We start from the raw sequence: 20,645 nt of genomic DNA, 5'->3' as shown, positions 1-20,645 counted from the left end.
TGGCTTTGCTTTTAGCCTGGAGAAGTCGAGCTTATGAAGTGTCATGAGAAAGTAACAGGTTTTAAACAACCAAACAAATAAAAAGACTTCATACATTCCACAAAGCTAAGAAGAGCCTCATTTAGCTTTTTCCCCTCTATGGGGACCACATACACACACACACACACACACACACACACCCCACACACCCGGAGACAAGGTCTCATGTAGCCTAAGCTGGTCTCTAACTATGTGTCAAACTTGAACTCGTGGTCATCTTGCCTCTATTTCTGAATCCTAGGATTGGAGGCAAGGCTGAACTCGGGTTTGTGTGGTTCTGGGGACCAAACCACAGGGCTTTGTTTGCTTTTGCAAGCTGGGCAAACACCTCTACCTACTGAGCTACATCCCAGACCCATTTTCTCCACTTTACCACACCCAGTCACCTTTCTTCTTATCCCATGAGGCAGAGAGCTGCCCAGATGGCGAACCTCTTGACCAGAGAGGCAGCCACTTCCGCAGTTACCTATGGCTGGCTAGGAAGTGGAACATGAGGGAGCCTGGGAGGGCGCTGTGTGTGACAGGTTCTTCCGTGAGAGACCTCGAATCTATCTGGGAAGGGAAGAAGAAGTGGCACAGATGCCGTCACCAAGAAATTACCCAATTTAGCACCAACTACACAATCCAGCAATTAGTTTCTTAAACCGGAACTTGCTGGGGGCTGCCAGGCTGGCGAGGTTGTTGCTACAAATCTCACTGGGAAGCCAGCTGTGTAATTCGCCAGGAGGTTGTCACTGCCCCAAGCAATTACCTTCCAGAAAAAGAATGGAAAATGGGGAAGGGAAAGTGCTGCAGAAGTCAGAGGGCTTCCTCGGAGGGGCCCCAGGGTCTAGGATTGACACCTCTTCCCTGAGACCCAGGTAACTCGCAGACCCCTCCCCCTTCAAAGCAGTCACTGGTGTGGCTGTGCCATCTCACTACCTAGCTTCAAATCCCTTTCTGCTCACTTGCTAGCTGTGTATACAAGGACCAGTGATTCACCATGCTTACACCATATTCTTATCTATAAAATGGGCACATCAGAGCCATCATCAAAGTGCTAATGACATGTTTTATACTTATCACACCAACTCCTCAGTAACTACTCCACACAAGCGGCTATCATTATGTGCGGTTTTATTTTTCTTCCTTGCTTCACCGGCTTACTGTGCGACCTTGAGCAGGTCATTCTCTCTCTCTCTGAGACAACCATCTGAGGCCGAAGGTACTCCGCTGGTGAACAGACAGGTTGTTCTAGACGGTCCACATCTGGGACCAGGGATCCACATGTGCCCAAGAAAAACCAGTGTCTCGGACGCTGACACAAGCGGTGCCTTGGGTGAAGATGGAGGTTTCAAAAATTAAATATTAGCTGATTCACTGCTTCCTCGGGCAGCTGCTGGGGCAACTACGGGCTAGACAAGATGGTCCAGATAGCAGCAGAAAGATGCTGGCGCTCCTTGACAGGGGTCAACCTTCTCCTTCCCATGGGGCCCACGAGGTCATCTACTGGTTTCAGTATAACAGACTTCCCAGAAAGCGAGGCCTAGGGCTTGTCCAGTTGCTGGGAGCCTGGGTTCCTCCATGCCTGTGAGTAAACCCTGTATGCTGCTGAGAGCTCTAGCTTCGGGGCGCCTAACCATCCTCCTTTCTCTGTGTTAACTGAACCAAACAAGCGAGGATTGTACCTGCTTCCCTGTTTAACCCCCAGACCACTCCTGAACCTGACAGCAGCTGCATGCCCACTGGGAATAGGGATCGAGGACACCCCATGAACTGTAACACAGAACCTCTGGCCCGCAACTCAGATCCCACAATTATTTATCTTTGCCCATGGATTCCTCCCACCCCCTTCAGCTCTTCTTGCATCCACGTTCATCTGAGCCCCACTAACCAACCTGACCTTAGTTTGGCTCTGTATCTTTGTCAACAGCTCTTTTGCTAGGTGAGTGCCCCTGTCCCTGGTCCCTGGCCACCCAGCCACATGGCCCAACCCTAGCCCTCAAGAGTCCAAGGAAAATGTCTCTCCTGCCGTCCCTGCCAGAGGAAATGGAGAAGGAGGAACAGCATGGAAGGAGGGAAGCTTCCAGGCATGTTCCCTTACCTTCATTACGTTATCTAATGAGCTCTTTCTGGGAGCTCGGGGCAAGAAGGCTGCAGAAAAAGGGCTTACTCCTCTAAAAACACTCAAGACATTTCAGCAGGCTGGAGTCTAAATGCATCTCCTGACCCATCAGGCACTGCTCATGGAAACCAGTGAATAACCCATCCCACCTATAATCTCTTTGAAAATCCCACCTCAGGGGGCTTTGCACTTGATGTTCTTGCTGCCAGAACACTCTGCCCCAGATATCCCCACGGCTTCCTCTGTCTCATCTTTTGGGGCTCAGTTCAGACATGCCTTCCCTGACCACTCAGTCTAAAGTCCTCCCCGGGTCCATTCTACATCACCCTGTTCTGCGGCCCCACAGCACTTAGGAATCTTTGAAATTACTTTCCTCACCCATTACATTTTTATGGTATGGCTTCCAGTGGTAAACACATCAGCTCCAGGGGGACAGTGACTACCGAAGCAGTCTGTGATCTAGAATGCCTGGTGCCAGCAGACATGAATGAATGGCTTCCCTGCTGCCCTCACCCACTCTCCTGTGCACGGAAGCCCACAGAAAGGACCTCCACACCTTTCCCTCCAAAGGCTCTGGAGAGCTCAGAAAGATGAGTATTCAGAATCCTGTCTCTAAACACAGCACTCCTCTTCCTGTTTGCTTGTATCACCCCGATGTGCTCTTCTGCACAGAGAAGGCAGTGGTCAAGAAGAAAGAAGGAAAAGGGTGACCCTTGCAATGCTGCAGAGATGGACAAGCCCATGAGGAGGCTCTTGGGGGCTGAGCTGTAGGGGTAAGGCTCAGTGTCCACCACCAGGCCTGAGTAGGTCCTGTCATTCCAACGTGTTAAATGCCAGTTCCTTCTCTAGCTGGGGCCTCAGAGCCAAGAAACCCTGTAAGCAAAATGTGAGCTTCCTCCTCCTCCTCCGGAAGCTTCTTCCAGAAGCTCTCTGAGATACAAATGTGTTGACCATTCTTATTCCGCATGGCCAATGACTTCCTGTCCCAGCTATGTCTACCACCACTCCGCTCCACCCCCACTCCTCAAGGGTCTCTGAGACCCCCCAGTTTGGAAGCCTTCTCTTGCTGAGAGGAGTCCCAGGACCAGAACTCCTCTGAGGATCTGGCCGGGGTTAGCTGGTGACAGAGTGTCTTTTCTAAGTTTTGAGCTGAACAGTCACTAACCATGGGCCTTAAGGAATTGCTTTCCTCTCTCACAAGTCTTTCTCAGGTCTGTGATGCCACAAGGATTAGAGTAATGCAGATAAGATGCCCAGCACTGTGCCGAGGTGAGGGCTGGCTGAAGATTTAAATGCATGAGAATTAAGCATTTCTCAGACAGCCTTGGGCAGAGACTGCAGCCACGCCTGCTGGATCGGAAATGGGTAGGAACTGTGGGAACTCTTTCACTTTGTGCATCCAGGAATTTACTTGCCTAGAATGCTTTTGAAGACCTCCCACATTTCGAGGAGCCTGCAGAACACAGCAGAGCGGCTCCAGTGTCCCAAAATGGTGGAACCTGAGGGAATTAGAGCCCTTTGGTTCACAGACCTCCAGAGTCCTCTGTAGCCATAAATGGCAGTCTCTCTTCCCACTCTGGAGGAGAGAAAGCTCAGCAGTCTCAAACTGGGAACTGAAAAGACAGCTCTCTACCTGCATGTATGCTCTCTTAGCTGAACTCTAAACAGCTTGCTTTCTCTGCTTGGGTTTCAGTGTTCTCTTCTATAAAATGGAGACAATGATATCTGCCTCCTTACCTTGGACAACGATCAATCCAAGACATGGTACATTGGTCTCCATCCCCATGTCTCTTCTCACGCGAACACCATAGCACCTTGGTTCATTTGTGTTTGACTTGCTCTGGCCTCCAAGGCGTTGCCAGACTTGAGCCTGCCATGGCCACCAAAGAACGAGAAGTAGGAGCTACGACTCAACAGGGGTCCGGTGGACACGTGATTCTGTGCCAGGCCAAGTCCATGGCCTTTCCTACTCCCAGCCTAGCCAAGTGGTCACATGTCCCTGCCATGGAGCCTACAACTTAGGGTCAGCATATCATCCCCCAAGCCTTCTATAGAACTGGCACAGCAATGTCTGGCACAAAGGCCCATCCTCCCTTTCTGGGTCGGTGTTACAGGAGAACCAAGTGCAAGGCTGGACCCTTTGAAGGGCCTTTTGTTGGCTGACTCCAGGGTGGAATCTGCCTGAAGTCTGCTGACCCTGTCCTAGCCGCAGGGATGCCTAAGCCCAGTTCTCCTCTGAACCTCTGCACTTCGAGGACCTGAGAACAGAATGGGAAGCCGAGGGATGAGGAGCACGGCAGGCAAGTGTGCAGGGCAAGAAGCAGCCGAAACCATAATAGCCATCCCTGGAGCAGACCTGTCCTGTCAACTGCACCTCTGATGCGTATATTTTATTGCTGTTGCTTTTGAGACAGGCTCACAAGTAGCACAGGCTCAAACTCACTGTGTAGCTGGGCATGAGCATAAAGACCTGATCTTCCTGCCTCTACCTCCCAAGAGCTGGGATTCTAAGCATGTGTCGTCACACCCAGTTAATGCGGCCCCGAGGTTCCAATTCAGGGCTCTGTTGAGGCAAGGCAAGCATTCTGTCAGCTAAGCTCCATCCCAGCCCTACATGAAGTACTCACTATGAGTGGCCTCCCCATGAAGCCCAAGACAGAGCAGCTGCTACCTCCTCTTCTGTCCCGTAGCCCTTATTCTGTACAGTGGGACAAATGGGGGGGTTGCAAGCGTTGAACTCCTTAGAGGCTAGGATCAGATATATGTTTCTACATGGCCAAGCAAAGAATACAGTAGACGCTCAATGGGTTCAGCTTCAGTGACCCACTCATCAAGAAGTAGCAACCAACAGCTGAAGCACTGGGGGAAAGGAGAAATGACCCTGCAAGCAGGCCAGACTCCCAAAGCAGACAGCTTGAGCCCTGCCCAGGGAGGCATGCAGGCAGAGCCCAGCTCTGAACAGAAAAACCTCATGTACCTGTCGACTCCAAAGTCTACGGTTTGTGGCCCAAGCCAACCTTGAACTTGCTGTGTAACTGAGAATGACTTTAGTGGTAATAGTAGTAGGGGCTGTGTTTGTTCTGCTTTGCTTTGCTTTGCTTTGCTTTGCTTTGCTTTGCTTTGCTTTGCTTTGCTTTGCTTTGCTTTGCTTTGCTTTGCTTTGCTTTGCTTCGGTTCGGTTCGGGCCAGAGTCTCACTTCGTAGCTCTGGCTAGTCTGGAACTCACTTATGTAAACCAGGCTGGGCTGGTCTTGAACTCACAGAGATCCACCTGCCTCTGCTTCCTGACAGGTGGGATTACAGGTGTGCTCTACAAGATGATGGAGATGGCACCCAGGGTCATGCATGCCAGATAAGCACTACCAACTGAGCTACAGCCTTAGCTTTTTTGATTTTTTTTAGGCAGGTTCTCCCTAATGTATCCTTGCCTGTCCTGGAATTCTCTGTGTAGACCAGGCTAGCCTTGAGCTCACAGACATCCACCTGCCTCTGCTTCTCAAGTGCTTAAGATTAAAGGTGTATACCACCACACCTAGATTCTACTGCTTTTAATTTCAAAAGACAGAAACAAAAAACTATGAGCCCTTTAATCCTAGCACTAGAGAGGCAAAAGCAGGCAGACCTCTGAGTTCAAGCCCAGCTTGATCTATAGAGCAAGTTCCAGGGCAGCCAGAGCTACACAGAAAAATCCCTGCCTCAAGAAACCAAAATGCAAAAAAAGTCTCACTATGCTGCCCTGGCTAGCCTGGAACTTATGCAGACCAGGCTGACCTCAAAAATCACAGGTTAGGCCAGGAGACAGTACAGTGGTAGAAAGCTTATCTAGCATCTACAAGGTCTTGGGTTGGGGCCCCAGCACCACCAACACACACACACACACACATACACACACAAAATCCCAACAATCTGCCTGCCTCTGCTTCTCCAATGCTGGGGATAGAGGTTGTACCAGAATCCCCAGACTCCCCAACTGCTTTAAAAATTACCTATTTATTTATCCATTTATTCACTTTCACTTATGTGCAGGTGTATAAAACTGCTTGTCTCACACGTAACACATATGTGCAATGCTCACAGGGGACGGGAGGGCATTGGAGTTACAAGCAATTGTGGGTCATCCAGTGTGGGTGCTGGGAACCCAGTCTTGGTCCACTGCAGGAGCAGCAAGCTCTCTTAACCATGGGGCCATCTCTCCATAAGCCCATTATGATTTTTTGAGACATAGCTTAAGGTGGCCTGAAACTCAGTGTACAGATGGGCCCAAACTCATCCATTTATGATCCCTCTGCCTCAGCACCCCAAGTACTGGGATTACACGAGTACACCACCACCCAGGCTAAGCTCTTTGAGTGATGTAACCACACAAGCACTGTGTTAAATACAAGGGGAGAAAACCATCTTCTCACACAGTCATCACAGCTGCCATTATCATCTGTCCCAGATGAGGAAACCAAGGCTTAGAGGGTAAAGAAAGCTGCTTGAGGTGACACAGATGGTAGATTCAGGGCTGACACCCTCAGCCTCAATGAGACCAACACAGACTGAACAGGTATGTATCAGAAACGTCTTTCTGAATAAGGGTCCTCTGATGAGGTCAGCAGATAGACCCCCAGAGGTCTGGCCCAGCACTCACCTCAAGAAAAGCTCCACACCTACCATTTCTCCCTCACACATGGCCACACACAGGTGCTGTCTGCTCACCTTTACCTCATGCTCATCCAGATGTTAAGTGCTACCGCTGTGCAGTCACCCAGAGTCCTGGACACTCAGTACATAGAAACACCGTTTCCACAAGGGTTTGTCCACATCTGCACCATCACTCAAAAGTCACTGATGCCTGGGTGCGCAGAAGCCGCACAAGACGCAAGCATGACACATCTGTCCACAGGCTTATGCCCCTGCGAGAGCTCCATGTGTTTACATCTCATGGGCACCCACATCCGCTCAATGTCAAATCCTCCCCCAACAAGAACTCTATCCATCGTTCCCACATCCAACAGTAGGCCCAGGTGAGCAATGATGCTCCCTTCCTCTGGGGTTGGCCAGGCAGCCCAAAGAGGGGGAGAAGGCTCGGCCTGCCTGTGATGGATGGAATTAATCTACTGAGCTAGAGAAACTAAATAATTAAATCCCTAATCACCCCCCCAAGCCAGCCCAGGCCAATATAGTTGAGGGAGGGAGGGGACGCTAAGGCCCAGACCAATATCCTAGAGGGGGAGGGGCTGAGAAACAAGGCCCAAGCAGAACCCTTCTTGAGGGGTCTCTCAAAGGAATACGGAATCCGCTGCAGGCGCTAGCAGACAGAAAGAAAAGGCTTTCCATTTCACTTGGAAACGAGCAGCTTAGGAAGCCAGAGTACCAACGAACCACTAAAACAAACTGGGTGAAGGCACAGCCCTTCCAACATCCCCAGAATCCTTCCCTTCCATCCCGTGAAATGGTAGGTGCACCCTGAGACCTTCAGGGGCTAGGAGAAGAGACATCCGAAGAGCCAAGGACTGTGGCAGTCAAGGGCATCTGCCCAAAGTGGCTGATTGTTCTCAAACCAGCTTTGGCCCACCCCTACCCGAAGCTAGAGCAGGATCTTTCCTAAGCCTAGTACAGATGGCAATGAAGAACCCCTCCAAACGGGTGCACCTGCTTCCCCTACGAAGTGGGTCCAGCACGTGGCGGAGAGGCTGAGGAATGGGGCAGAGGCCTGGGCAGGGGGGCTCAGGGAATCAGCCTGGGAACAGGCCCCAGTCCGATTGGCTGAAAAGTGGGTCATTTTCCTTTTGAAAAATAGTGAGAAAATGGAGAAGTAGGTCGGGCTCTCATCCCCTCAGCCCCAAGCACCACCCCCCGACTTGTATGGGGAGACATGGAGAAGCGTGCATGTGCAAACACCCCATGTTCCCCAGAACCCCAGCCAAGGTCCACGTGTAAGAGGCCAAGGTCATCATTCTCAGGCCACTCAAGGACAAGCACCCTCTGTAGCCTGGACCGAAACACAGCCACACCCTCCCCTGTGGTCTCTGGGGAGAAAGGAGTCAGGGCTAGTCCAAGCTGAGGAGTGGAGACCCTAGCATAAGGGACCCTGGGAAGCCCCCTCCCATCTTCACATCGCGACACCTCTCCTCCTCTCTTCTCCTCCCTTTCCTCTAAGTCCACGTGGGCAGAGTCGTTGCCATGACACCGCGGGCAGGTGGGCGGTTCTGGCGGCTGTTTCGGCCCAACCCCCAAGCTCACAGCCCAGGTGGGAAGGGAGAGGCTGCAGCACCCGGCCCCTCGCCCCAAAGAGAGAGGCGAGAGAGCGGCAGAGGGGTCCCCTCCACCCCACTAACTAGAACGGGTTCTAGTACCAGACTCTCCGTTGCAAAGCAACCTAGCCCTAGGTGAAGAGGTCTGGGAAAGGAACACTCAAAAAAATCTTTAGCCTTGAATAGCCCCTTTCCCCAGAAGTCAGGGAGGGAGTGGGGGAAGGGCGACCCACCACCCCCATGTCTTTAGTTTTCACCAGCATCGATCACAGACTGTGCCTAGGTCCCTTCTTGCTAGTAGCCCATTGGTCCTGCCTGAGGTCTGCCCTTAGTTCCCTATTCTGCAATACAAGCTCAAAGGCCCTGGCTCCCTTGAGAGAGAGGGGGAAATGCTCTGTCAAGACACAAAGAGAATGTCCTCCTATACTGCCAAACCCTATATAGACCATCCTATAGAAATGGGACCTGACTTCACATCACAGGCCCAGAAACCAACAGCTCCCAAGCATCTTTGGCTAAAGTACCCACCCCACCAGGGGAGGTGGGTAGACTGGTCAGGGAGAGTACCACATCTGATTTCAGGGTCTGAGCTGAGCCTAAGGTCTGCAGCTTGTCCTCTTTTCTCTGTCTGTGGCTCTGACTTGCTAAGGTCCTTCCTGTTGTTCCGGTCCTGCTTGCAATCTAGCCTATTCCCTAAGGCAGGAGCTTTGCGTCACTGATGCAACAGAACCACGCAACCACGGAGACCCTGCCTAGCAGCCCTCTGCAGTCTGGCTGGCAGAGGTGGGTGTGTGTGGGTTGAAAGTGACAAGATCCAAAAGGAAGGGAGCAAAGCAGCCAGGGTTAGCTGGAGGTTTGTCCAGCTTCTCGTGGGGGTATTCATCATGACATACACACAGCACATACATACATAGAATACACACACACACACACACATACACACACACACACACACACACCTACTTCTCTCCTTAGCCTTCCCCAAAGGGAGCAGGTATGACTGGCTAAAATACATGTGTGTATGTGTGCATGCATGTGTGTGTGTGTACCATACGTGTGTACATGATGCTACCCTTCCTCGTCCTGCATGGTTCATGTTCTACATCAGGCCTCATAATTTCTCACCAAAGCTGTCACAGCAGCGTCCCAACTGGTCTCCCCGCCTCACACCTTGATCCAGTCGTCCCATCGGCATTGAGTGTGTAATGCCTTTATAATCTGTTACGAATAAATGAGAATGCCCTACTCGGAACCAGATGCTCTTCGTAACGCAGTCAATAACACAATGAGCAAAGCAGACGAACTTCCCATTCCTGGGAAGTCTGTGGTCTAGGGAGGAAAGTGAGGTGGGAACCAACGTGAGGTGACGGCGGTGGCGGGCGAAAATTTGAAATATATATAGACCGAGGTGAGGGGGTAGAGTGACAAGAGGCTATTTAAGTTAGACTGCTGGGGAGGCCTCTGCAGAAAAGAGACTTTTGAGCCAAGATTTGCAGAAAGGGAGGGAGGGAGTGGCATGACTGTCTAAAAGAGCATCTTAGGCTGAGGGAGAAGGAAAGTGTCAAGCCTCATGTTGGGGCTTTCCGGCTTTATGGGATGAAAAGGAAGCCTCTTGGGACTAGGGAGGTGATGGGTGATGGTTTAACACATAATTCTCTGGCCCAACTACTAGGCACTCCAGATGTCACTCCCAGTGAGGTGGAAAACATGACCATGGCAGGAGACATGCTTGCCTAGCATGCACAAAGCCATGGGTTCGATCCCCAAAACTACATCAAATCTATCATGGTGGTGCAGGCCTGTAATAGAAGCCCTCAGGAGGCTGAAGCAGGAGGATCACAAGTTCAAGGTCATTCTCTGCTACTTGGTGAGTCTTAGGCCTGCTTGATTTGAGACCCTGTCTCAGAAAGGAGTGGGAAAGAGATAGGAAATAAAGGAGGGAGGGGGAAAAAGGGATAGTTTTATCTAGGGGCATTTCTTCTTTATAATTTTATACATTTACCTGTGCTTATTTAATTCTCTGTGGTATGCTTGTAGAAGGCCGAGGACCCGAGGAGGCATTCTTTCCTTCACTGTGTAGGTCCTGGGGATGCCTGTCCCCACTGAGCCATCTCACCGTCCAATGGGACCCTTCTTGCCCTGTAATACTGTTTCCTTCAGTTGCTCACATGCCAAAATGCTTGCTCCCCTTTTAAGCTTTAGCTCAGTCCACCACCCCCGCGCCACCTTCTTTGGGTCCTGGCAAACTCCTCCCTCCCACTCCAGAGCTGACCTAACTTCCTCCTCGGGTTCCTGGTGACCATTATGCTCCTGTGCCTCCACATTTCCTCCTTAGCCTGTAAGTCACTCGAAGCTGAGGATCAGCCGGATTGTCAAGGACGGTGTTTGGAACATTGTCAGCGTACAACAGACACTGGCTGAGCGACTGCCCACCTGGGGCGAGGTGGATGTGATGGAACAGGGCCGGTTGGTAAGCTATCATCCTCCTTGGATGAGCCAGGCATGGAGGCTCGTACCTATAAGCCCAGCACTCAGGAAGCTGAGACAGGGATTTCCATGGATCTGAGGCCATCATGGGCTACATACTGAGTTCTGTGCCATCCTGAGCTACAGAGCGAGACTCTGTCTCAAAACACACACACACACCAAAAAAAAAAAAAAAAAATGAGTAGAAGAAATACAAAGGTTTACGGCTACAAGTTGCCATCAGCCACTGTTACCATGTATTGGGATATCTCATATATGATGTTCACATATGTGTGCATGTTAGCATTTATGAACGTGTCCACTTGTATACCCATGCAGCTTTGTATTCATATGCGTTATTAGAAAGCACACTTACGTTAAATATGCATATACTACCTCAGATAAGTAAGTAATACACACATTGCCACATGTCCCATATGGGTGGGCACACATACATACATACACACACACACACACACACACACACACACACACACACACATATATATATATATATATATACATATGTATACACACACACACTGGGCCTCCTTAACATCCCGTCCCCTTCCTCTATCTCGCCCAACATTTTCGTAGTTCATGAAACCTCTGGACCAGTGCTGAGGCTTCTCCTCTCACACACCCCCCACCAACACCCCTGAACATCACAACATCTGGACAACATCAGGACCAGAGCTCTTTCACAGCTGTCTTCAAGATTTCTCTCTGCAAACTGCCTTCATATGAATGGTGATGGGCACTAGCTGTCTTCCCAGGACATGAGACTTAGAGACGCCTGCTTTCTAGAGAAGAGCGGCAGACACTGGAGTGGACCAAGTTCAAGCTAGTGGGAAAACAACGTTTGGACAGAGCCAATGTCAAGTCAAATTCAGTATCTATCTCCCTCTCTCTATGAATCAACGTTTTGCACATATATTCATACACTCCTAAATTATCAAGTACATACATATGTATTTATTTATGTGTAAGTACATATACAGACTCACATCCGTGTTCACATACACATGGCCACACATCTGTATCTCTGGGTGAACACATCACACACCCATCTGCTGGTTTAGTTGCCTTCACAGTCACATGTATAAATGGATGTATGCAGTCATACATACGCTCATGTATGTTGTGCCCACATGTATATACACAAATGTATGTATACATCATCACAGCCCCACTCACAGGATAGGCACCTAGACAGAAACCCATCATCTAGTCCCTAGCAACAAACTTACATTTGCAACTTCCCAGTCTCCCGCCTCTCCATTTGCAAAGTTGTTCCTGTTAGCAACATGTCTACCCCTAGACTCATCCCAGTCCCACCTCACTCAGGGAAAGACATTTTAGAGAAAGGCTCTGAAATTCCCTTGTCCCTTGTCCCGTGCCTGGCAAAAAAGAAAAAAAAAGTATCTGCTCAAATAATTTGAGTGAGAATAATAATAACTCTTTCCATCCAAGAGACAACCTACCAACTTACATCCCCTTAACTGTAGGAGAAGGAAAAAGATGTTTCCTCTTAGCACTTCTGGGCATATTTCTCCACTCCCAAACTCCGAAACATATTGAGGCAGGGAAAGAACAGTAAATGCACTAATTTGTGTCCTGAAGCCTCCTGAGACACCCTTCTTCTTCCCTACAGAGTAGATCCATGATATCCAGTTTCCCAGGGCAGCCTGAGAGCCCTGACAAGGGAGAGGGTAGGCCGGGAAGCCCACAAATGGAAAGGGGATGACCCAGGCTCAAAGTCTTAAAAGCAAGTATTTCTAAACAGGAGCCACTCAGGGACAGGAAGGCAAGCTGCGGACACCTCCTGGCAGAGAGGCAACTGCTAGAACACTGGATCATGAATAGCAGGACTCTCTAAGGGGCCAGGGAGAAGGGGGTGGACACCAAGCCTTCCATGAGGGGGTGGAGGGGTGACTGCTTCAGGCAGTAACAGCAGCTCCAGAGCCTTATCAAAGCTGTTATGTAACCAAGGGAGCTGAGTGGAGCACAAACACCTCCCCTCCCCAAACAGGCACCCACACCCACACCCACCACCTCCCCAGCACCCACAGGCATACGAAAACTCAGCTCCTCTCAAGCAGCTCAAGAAGGAGGAATCATCTTGACGAGTTACATCAAAAACATGATGGGTGGAAGGGCCCCTTGTTAACCTATCCAGGGAAGAAGAGACTGGTTCAGCGTGAGACCTCTGGAAATCTCTCCCTTGACTTCAACTTCTTGCCACACCCAGAGGCTGCCCAGAGTCATTCTGGAAACCATTCCCTGCCCCTCCCCCTCAGAAGGATCCCATTTGAATATTTGATTGTGCTCTTGGGGATGGGAGGTGAGCTGCCATCAACCCTCCTGCCTGTTGCTCCCCCACACTCTCATCTGCATGTCCTGACATTTGGCTCTCACCCCCCCCCAGGATGACAAGGGAAAGGACCTGGGGAAATAACTCCTTGCTCTATTCCCTTCGTGGTTGCAAAAGCAAAGCAGAAGAACCCAGACACTGCCCATGACCCTGACCGCAAGCCAGTAGGGGAAAAGCTATCCAGAGGAGCCGAGTATCGAAACCCATACCTCATCCTTCCATTTGAATAATTTTTTTTTACTCCCCCAGATCTTCCTTTTTCCCTGCTGCCCCATCTCCAGTAGCCTCCTCCTTCTCTTCTCCATGGCACTGAACAACCCCACCCACTCCTTGAATCCTTTGCTGAGAAATGTTCCTCCCCAACATAAGTCTCTCCCAAAAGATGCTTTGAGCTAAGGCTGGGGATGGGAAGGGCACAAGCAGACTCACAGACTATTTTAGGGTTCCTCTTCGCAAATGTAAAGTTACGGTTAGCAGGCTGGCACCAAGTGGCCAATCAATTATCTTGAGCTCTATCGTGAGCTCCGTCCACTGAGAGCCATCCTGTCAGACTCAAACTCTGAATGTCTTGAGTCTGTATTTCTGGGGCCCAAAAGGAGAAAGGCTCATGCAGGGTCCAGAATGTGTTTTACTAAGATGATCTCAGAAGAATTAAGCTCACAGCTCCAATCGTATTGCTCCTTCCTAGCCCCACAGAAACAGTACAATGGTTTTGGAAAGAGAAAAGTGAACTCAAATAGGAAAAACAAAGTCCTTTTACCAAATGACACTAACAACTGTGAGGCCTAAATTCATAAGAATGACCTCAGAATTTATATTTCTATCCAGGGACTCTGCCCTTGGAAAGTGGGTCACCTGGGAGAATTCTTCTAGTGAACCCTCCACAGCCCTGCCGAGGCACCTTTCGTCCACGGACCTAACCCTTTTCAGCACCCGGGACAGCTCCAAAGGAGCCCGTCTCTGCCGACTCTCATTCAGCACTGAGGACAGTTCCCACAACCACTTTGGGATGGGGGTGGATTTCCAGAAACCCAGAAAGCAAGAGAGAAGCTTTACCCGACAAAACCCCTCTCACCATAAAACTCCTACCCTTGCTATCATCCACTGGCACACCTGACGTCCCTCCCTTCCCTGAAGGTCTCAAAAGAGAAAAGAAATCCAGACACGGCGCTTCCCTGAAGAAGCCTAGAGATAGGACCCCACCCACCTCCTTTCAGTCTTGAGCTTCTCAACACCACTCACAGCTGTTTCTAAAAGACACTCTCCTTCTTAACCACCACCCCCAAATAAAATAAATACTCACATGGGGGCTCTCAGCCCTGTAGGCAGATGTGCTGGGAGGAGGAAGAGAGAGGTAGTTCCCCACTGTCCTGAGCCCCCTTTCCGAAGGAGCCAGCTCCCATCTGGACTGGGGGGAGGAGAAGCATGTGGAATCACTGAGTGAGGGGAAGAGAGAGGAGAAGAAGCAGAAGCGGGGGACTGCGGGGTGGGGGTGTCGGGACGGGGGCGAGGGAACCCTTTTTAATTTCATTCTCTCCCCATGTCTACATCAGCCCTGCAGGCTCAGCTCTTTAATATTTACACACAGGAAGAGGAGAGGATGAGAAAGAACAGGGAGTGGGGGGCAGGGGCTACCTGAGCTCAAAGGGCACAGAGGAAGAAGACATCCGGAGCTGAAGGCTTGGGTTCCCTGAACTGCCCCCAGCCCACTCCCATACTGAGCTCTGGACTGGAAGGAAGAACCCTGGAACCATTCTGTCCCTTTGTTAACAAGATACTTTGAAGCTGCATCAGAAAAAGATCAGATCCCCACCCACATACCTGGACACCCCCAGAAACCCAGATTTCTTGGGTGCCTTATGTGCAGATGGGAGAGGCAGTATTCATACACAAGTGTGTGTGTTCTGATGCTTGGAACATGCTTGCCTGTGGGCTGTTGCATATATGCACATGAACATGTAAGCTAGCATGTGCAAGTTTATGCAAGCATGGGTCTATTCACACACGAACAATCCAAGAAATCGAACCTGTGCGGCCACTGTAACTCAGATCCCAGGCAACCACACCTCTTTCCCCACGGCTCTCCTGCTAGGGAGCCAGGCGAAAGGCCGCCCAACCTTCTCAGACTCTTCTCTTCCCACACCCGTCCTTTCTAAGCCTCACTTTTTCTGTCTGTAACATGGGAAGAAGGGCTAATGGGTGTTGCACCAAGCCCAGGGGCCGACAAGTCATTAGCAACGATGAGCTGGCAGCTCGTTACCATAACGATGGTGCCACCGCCTCACCCCAGCTCAAACCCAGACTCCCCAGACGGCAGGAGGCCCGCTGAGCCAGCAGCCTTCAGACTGAAGGGGGTGTGGATAAAGAGGGAATTGAGACGTGATGCTTGCGCAGTGGAGGGAACACAGCTGTTCTCCAACCCCCCCACTGAGAAGCAAAGCTTTGACTCCCCCAAGTGGGAGTGAAATCAGAATCTGGGAAGGCTCCTTGACCATGGGGCTGGGAAGACACTGGGAAAGTCTCCCAAAGCTTGTCTCAATAAAAGCTTCCTGATTATAACACACACACACACACACACACACACACACACACACACCTTCATTTCAACCACCCAAAAACCCAAACCAAACAGAACTGCAGTCTCCTCTCCAGTAAAAATGAGGGCAATTATGGTTACCATTTGCTCTAAACTCCTGGAAGACTGGGTCAGAAAGGGTTCAGGTAGCCATCCACCCTTCTCAATCAGACAAGACTCAGAAGTTTCTCTACCCAGCAGAAGACCAATAAGGTAAAAAAAAAAAAAAGTCAACCCAGCTAGAGGCAAAATGCATCAGAAACTGTGGGGCGAAGAAGAGCACCAGATTCAGCTGGAGTTGATGCTACATGCCAGGCAGCTGCTGAAAGCAGGCACTGAAGGAAGTCCGAAGTTGGGCCTACAGCGGCACCAGCCCCTAGCCAGCTGGAACTAAGCCAGGTCCACGGCTTCCTCTGCGGTGGTCTGCCAGGAACCCCGATCCCCAGGAATACCTGTAGCCTTCTCCGTTCAGAGAAGAGCCTCGGTTGACGGGTTGACAACCTTAGACACACTGACTCTTCATTTCCTCTACCCACACCCACACTCAGCTCGGAGGGGGGTGGGGAGTTAGGGGATGAAATGTGAAGGCTAGGGAATTACCTGCGGGGACACTAGCCTAGGAATCCACAGGTTCATTGTGTGACCTTGACTAGGTCTCCTCTCTTTCGGATTCCCCAGTTTGTAATTAAGAGGTTGGACCAAGTCAACGGTAAGGGTTCTTCCTCTGGCTATCATTCTATAGCTTCCTGCAAGCTCTTTTTTTTTTTTTTAATTTGGCTGTGAGCCCCCTGGCACAAAACGCAGTGGGCACTGCCTGCCAGATCAGTGGGGCAATGGGGGGGTGCGGGGGCTGCGTGTGAGGCTGTTCATCCTATGTTCACTTTCCTTTTAGAAACACCTGCCACCCTAGCCCTCCCAGCTCTCTTTTTAGACCCTGATTCGCTGCCAACTCACGAAGCTCTCCCTCCCCTCCCTCCTCTCTTCTCCCTCATCTCTCTCTTTTAGGCACTGACAGCTGGGTACAGAAGTAGACCCCCACACACACACTCAGGGAATAGTGGACGGAAGTGGAGGGCAATGACCCAGCGTCTGAGAAAACATGCTAGAAAGTATCACTTACTCTCTAACTGTGGCCTAGCTGGGTTCCTTGGGTCAATGAAAGAGCTGGGCGAAAACGTTTCTCTACTACTCTCTGGCAATGTGTGAGCATGAGAAACACAATTCACTTCCCAAGCCTCAACATCCTCTTCTGCAAATTGGTACCATATTAGATTGAACCATGTGGAATGGCTGCTTTTGCAGGTTTAAAAAAAAAAAAAAAACAGTTGAATAATGTCAATCTCATATTGACTTAAACTGTCAATGGCTTAAACTGACAGCGGCCCTATCTGCTTCCAAGGTAGTTGGAGAAACAAGAAGCGAGGAGAGAGGAGCATTTTCAAAAGTCCTAGACTGGTCCAGGTGCAGTGTTCTATTACTGCTTCAAGGAACTAACTACAGACCAACCTGGAACTGTGAGCTAAACCAATGACCCAGAACTTGGAGATGTGGGACTTGGAACTCTGGGAGAAAGCCACCTGCTCCAATGACTACGAGGTAGGTAGATCTTCCTCCTGGCCTCTTAGCGTCCGGCTCTAAAGGGCCTTTGGCCAGACATCACTGAGATGACACAGTTCCCACCTCCCTCCCCTCCAAAATAAGCAAGCACACACACAGGGATACAGCTTTAGGCTCACCACCAGCACGGACCCAGCATTCGGGAAAGACACCCAGTGGCACCTCAGAGGGTGCCCCAGAGGGTAGGTGGAGGTGCAGAGCGCCGGGCACTCTCGTCTAGGTCCAGGCTAAGAAGATGCTGGAGGGAGGGGGCCATCTAGATGACCTCGGAAAAGTATGATCTTCCCGTGCTGTGTCCCACCAGGAATGGGGGCGGGGCAAAGCCCAGGTGTGGGTGAACCCTGCTTGGATCCACACAGTCAGTCAGTACACATACCCAGGCCCATTCACAGAGACTGTCGCACACGCACAGGCACCCGCACGTCCATTCATACACGCTCAGACACCTACATACACAGCCACCCAGTGACAGCACACACTCATCCACACATGTCGACGGATTCATGGACGGTAACACCCTGAACGCTCACTGCATGACACTCACTCACCCACAGACCCACACGGCGACACCCCCGTCACAGACACACGCACGCTCACACACCTGCAGAGGAAACTTCTCTCCGGGTCTCCCCAAGACCACGGCACACACACACACTCACAGCCAGCAGGCTACTCCCTCCCAGAGCCAAGCTTCTATTCCAGCCGGGCAAGGGCTGGGCGAGCGCTGGCCGGCCTCCCGCAGCCCCGGCCGGGGCAGCGCGTCTGCGGAGCGCGTGGTCCCCAACCGGTCCCTGGGGTCAGCCACGCCGGCCTCCAGGCCCAGGGTGAGACCGGGGGAGGCTGCCGAGGCCCAGCCCTTCCCCCCCGCCCCCCGCCCCCAGCTCTGGGCCCGAGCCCAGGCCGCCCGAGCCCCGGGCGTGGGCGGCGCCGGGGCTGCAGCCCAACCGAGCCTGGGGGGCGCTGCAGAGGGCGCGGCGAGCGCGTCCGGATCCCCACCCCTCCCGGCTGCTTACCTGGCCCGGTCGGGCTCCAGCCGGGGTTACATGGTGCCGGCGGCCCGTGCCGGGGGCGCTGCGGCTGCGGGCGCGAATGCGGGCTCCCGGACCCGGCACTGCGGAGCCCCCGGCGGAGGGGCCGCGCCGGCTGCGGAGCCCCGAGCTAGCGCCGAGCGGCCGCGGGCGCGGGAGCCGGAGGCTGCCAAGCCACGGAGGCTGGATTTCCCGGGGACCAGGACGGGGAGGCGGGGGGATCCCGCCCGCGCGCTCCGCCCCCGCCCCCGCCCCCGCGCAGGGCGGCCGAGCCAGGAGCCCGCGACAGGGAGGGGGCCCGCGCTCCCCGCCCCCGCAGCGGCCCCGCGAGGACCGAGGTCGCAGCCGGCGGGCGGCCGCCGCGGTCCCGAAGGAGCGCACGCGTCGCTGAGCGACAGCGCCGGGGAGGCCCAGCTCCCGGGTGCGAACGAGGTCCCCCGGGTCGGCGTGCACCGAGGACCCAGGAACCAGCACATTCGGTGTCACGACCGCGCAAAGCAGACCCGGGCGCGGGGACCCAAGCCCAGAGCGCGGGCAGCCGGGGAGACGCGCAGCCTCGCCGCCGAGGCTGTCACACCCTGAATGTCACACGCGGCCTCCCCCTCCCGGGCAGGTCCCTTAAGCTACTGTCCTTAGTTTCCCGGGTCTGCTCCCCGACTTCAGCTCTCGGCCAGGGCTCTAGGAGTCCCCCCAGCCCACCCACCCACCCCCCCGCTCCCCCGCTCCCCCGCTCCCCGCCCCAGTCCTTCCTGCCCCACCCCTGCCAGGGCGGGGCGCTGTGCCCAGCCTCCGAGTCACTGACAGGCGTCCCTCACCCCCAGTCCGCCAGCGGAGGCAATCCCCAGTGTGCCGGGAGAACCCCGCTAGACCTGCCGTCTTAGCCGGGGCCCCCACCCGTGCCTACTGCCCCCGCCCACCTCTGGGCCCGGAGCCAGGGGCTGTGCCATGGCGGGGTGGGGTGGAGGAGGGAAAGGGGACTGTCCGGAGCACAGCGCGAAGCTGCAGAGCCGGGACACCGGCTGCGGAAGCGCGGAGAGCTGACTGCAGCAGTCCCTGGCTGGAATCCGTCTTGGCGCCCTGAGCGATGCTGTAATGGGGGGGGAGGGGGCCGCGTGGGGAAGCCGCAGGAGGAGGGGCGGAGGAGGTGGGGGAGGGGCCGGCTCTGGATTCTGACTTTCCCCCTGAGTGGGAGGGCACGCGGCCTCAGGCGCTCTAAGTTGGGGTAGAGGGCGAGAGACATCCTCCACCCTGGCTGGTACTGAAAACTTAAGGTGGTGAGGTGTGGGCTTGGGAGCCTTGAGGGACAGTCCACCACCCTAGGGACAGACCTTGGGGGATGTTCTGAGTCAAGGTCCCCAACAAATGACTCCTTTCTCTCCGGTATCCTTTTGGGGGTCACTGGCTCTCCTCACTGAGTAATCAGGCAAACCAAGGCAAGGTAAGTAGAAGTCACCGGCCCTAGCGGGCCAAGCCCACACCCATTCCCCAGGGAGATGTTTTAAGGCGCCACGTTACACAGATGACATAAAGGGGCCTGGAGAGCCCTTCTCCCGCGGGAAACCGAGTCGTCTAGTGGGAGGTGAACAGACTGGCCAACTGTATCGCCGCCTACGAGACCACTTCATTGTCCCTTCAATCATGTACCGGGGCTGCAGACAATCCCCAGCCCGGCGTTCATTCAGCCAAGAGCAGATGTCAGAGAAAGTAAGATAAAAAGTTGGTCCAGGAACACTTTGTAGGTCTGAAAGAAATGTCTCATTTTCCGTGGAGCATAAGAGCAGCCATCATGTAGGATGCTAAGAGGTAACTCCATGCTCTGTCAGTTCTCAGATGTATTTTGTAAACCGGAAGGCATCTTACAATGAACAGGGACATTTAGTATGTAGCTTTTCTTCTTTTCCGTTGCCAGAGAGCTGTGTTTTAAAATTGAGAACCTGGGGGCTGGTGAGATGGCTCAGCAGTTAATAGGTGCCTGCTGCCAAGCCTGATGGCTGAGTTGGGTCCCCAAAACCCACACAGTAGAAGGATAGAATAGCTCTCCCGAGTTCCTCTGACCTCCACACAGCATCTCGGAACCTGGGTGCGCTATCCCCCGCCCCCATGCACAATAAATAAATCATTAAAAGTTTAAATTTTTCAAAGAACAATGAAAAGAACATGATGGAGTTTTCATTCCTTCATTCAACAATTATTTACGCTAACT

General features: G+C 52.6%; 1 protein-coding gene across 3 annotated transcripts in view; it reads right to left on the bottom strand.

Annotated features, from left to right (window-relative positions):
* The window catches only part of Dlgap3 (DLG associated protein 3), a 64,799-nt gene extending 45,422 nt beyond the window's left edge, over positions 1 to 19,377 (bottom strand). Inside the window, exon 1 of one of the 3 annotated variants that reach the window (XM_055611394.1) lies at positions 19,360 to 19,377. The gene's annotated coding sequence lies outside the window, so the exon portion shown is untranslated. Of the gene's footprint in view, positions 1 to 14,525; positions 14,583 to 18,427; positions 18,591 to 19,359 lie in introns of those variants that run through there. The other 2 variants (XM_055611392.1, XM_055611393.1) reach the window with 2 other exon arrangements.
* Between the last annotated feature and the right edge of the window lie 1,268 nt (positions 19,378 to 20,645).

Source organism: Psammomys obesus, unplaced genomic scaffold (genome assembly GCF_907164565.1).
Source record: "Psammomys obesus unplaced genomic scaffold, mPsaObe1.curated_primary_1811, whole genome shotgun sequence".
Classification (NCBI taxonomy): domain Eukaryota; kingdom Metazoa; phylum Chordata; class Mammalia; order Rodentia; family Muridae; genus Psammomys; species Psammomys obesus.
This window is presented reverse-complemented; position numbering and strand designations above follow the sequence as displayed.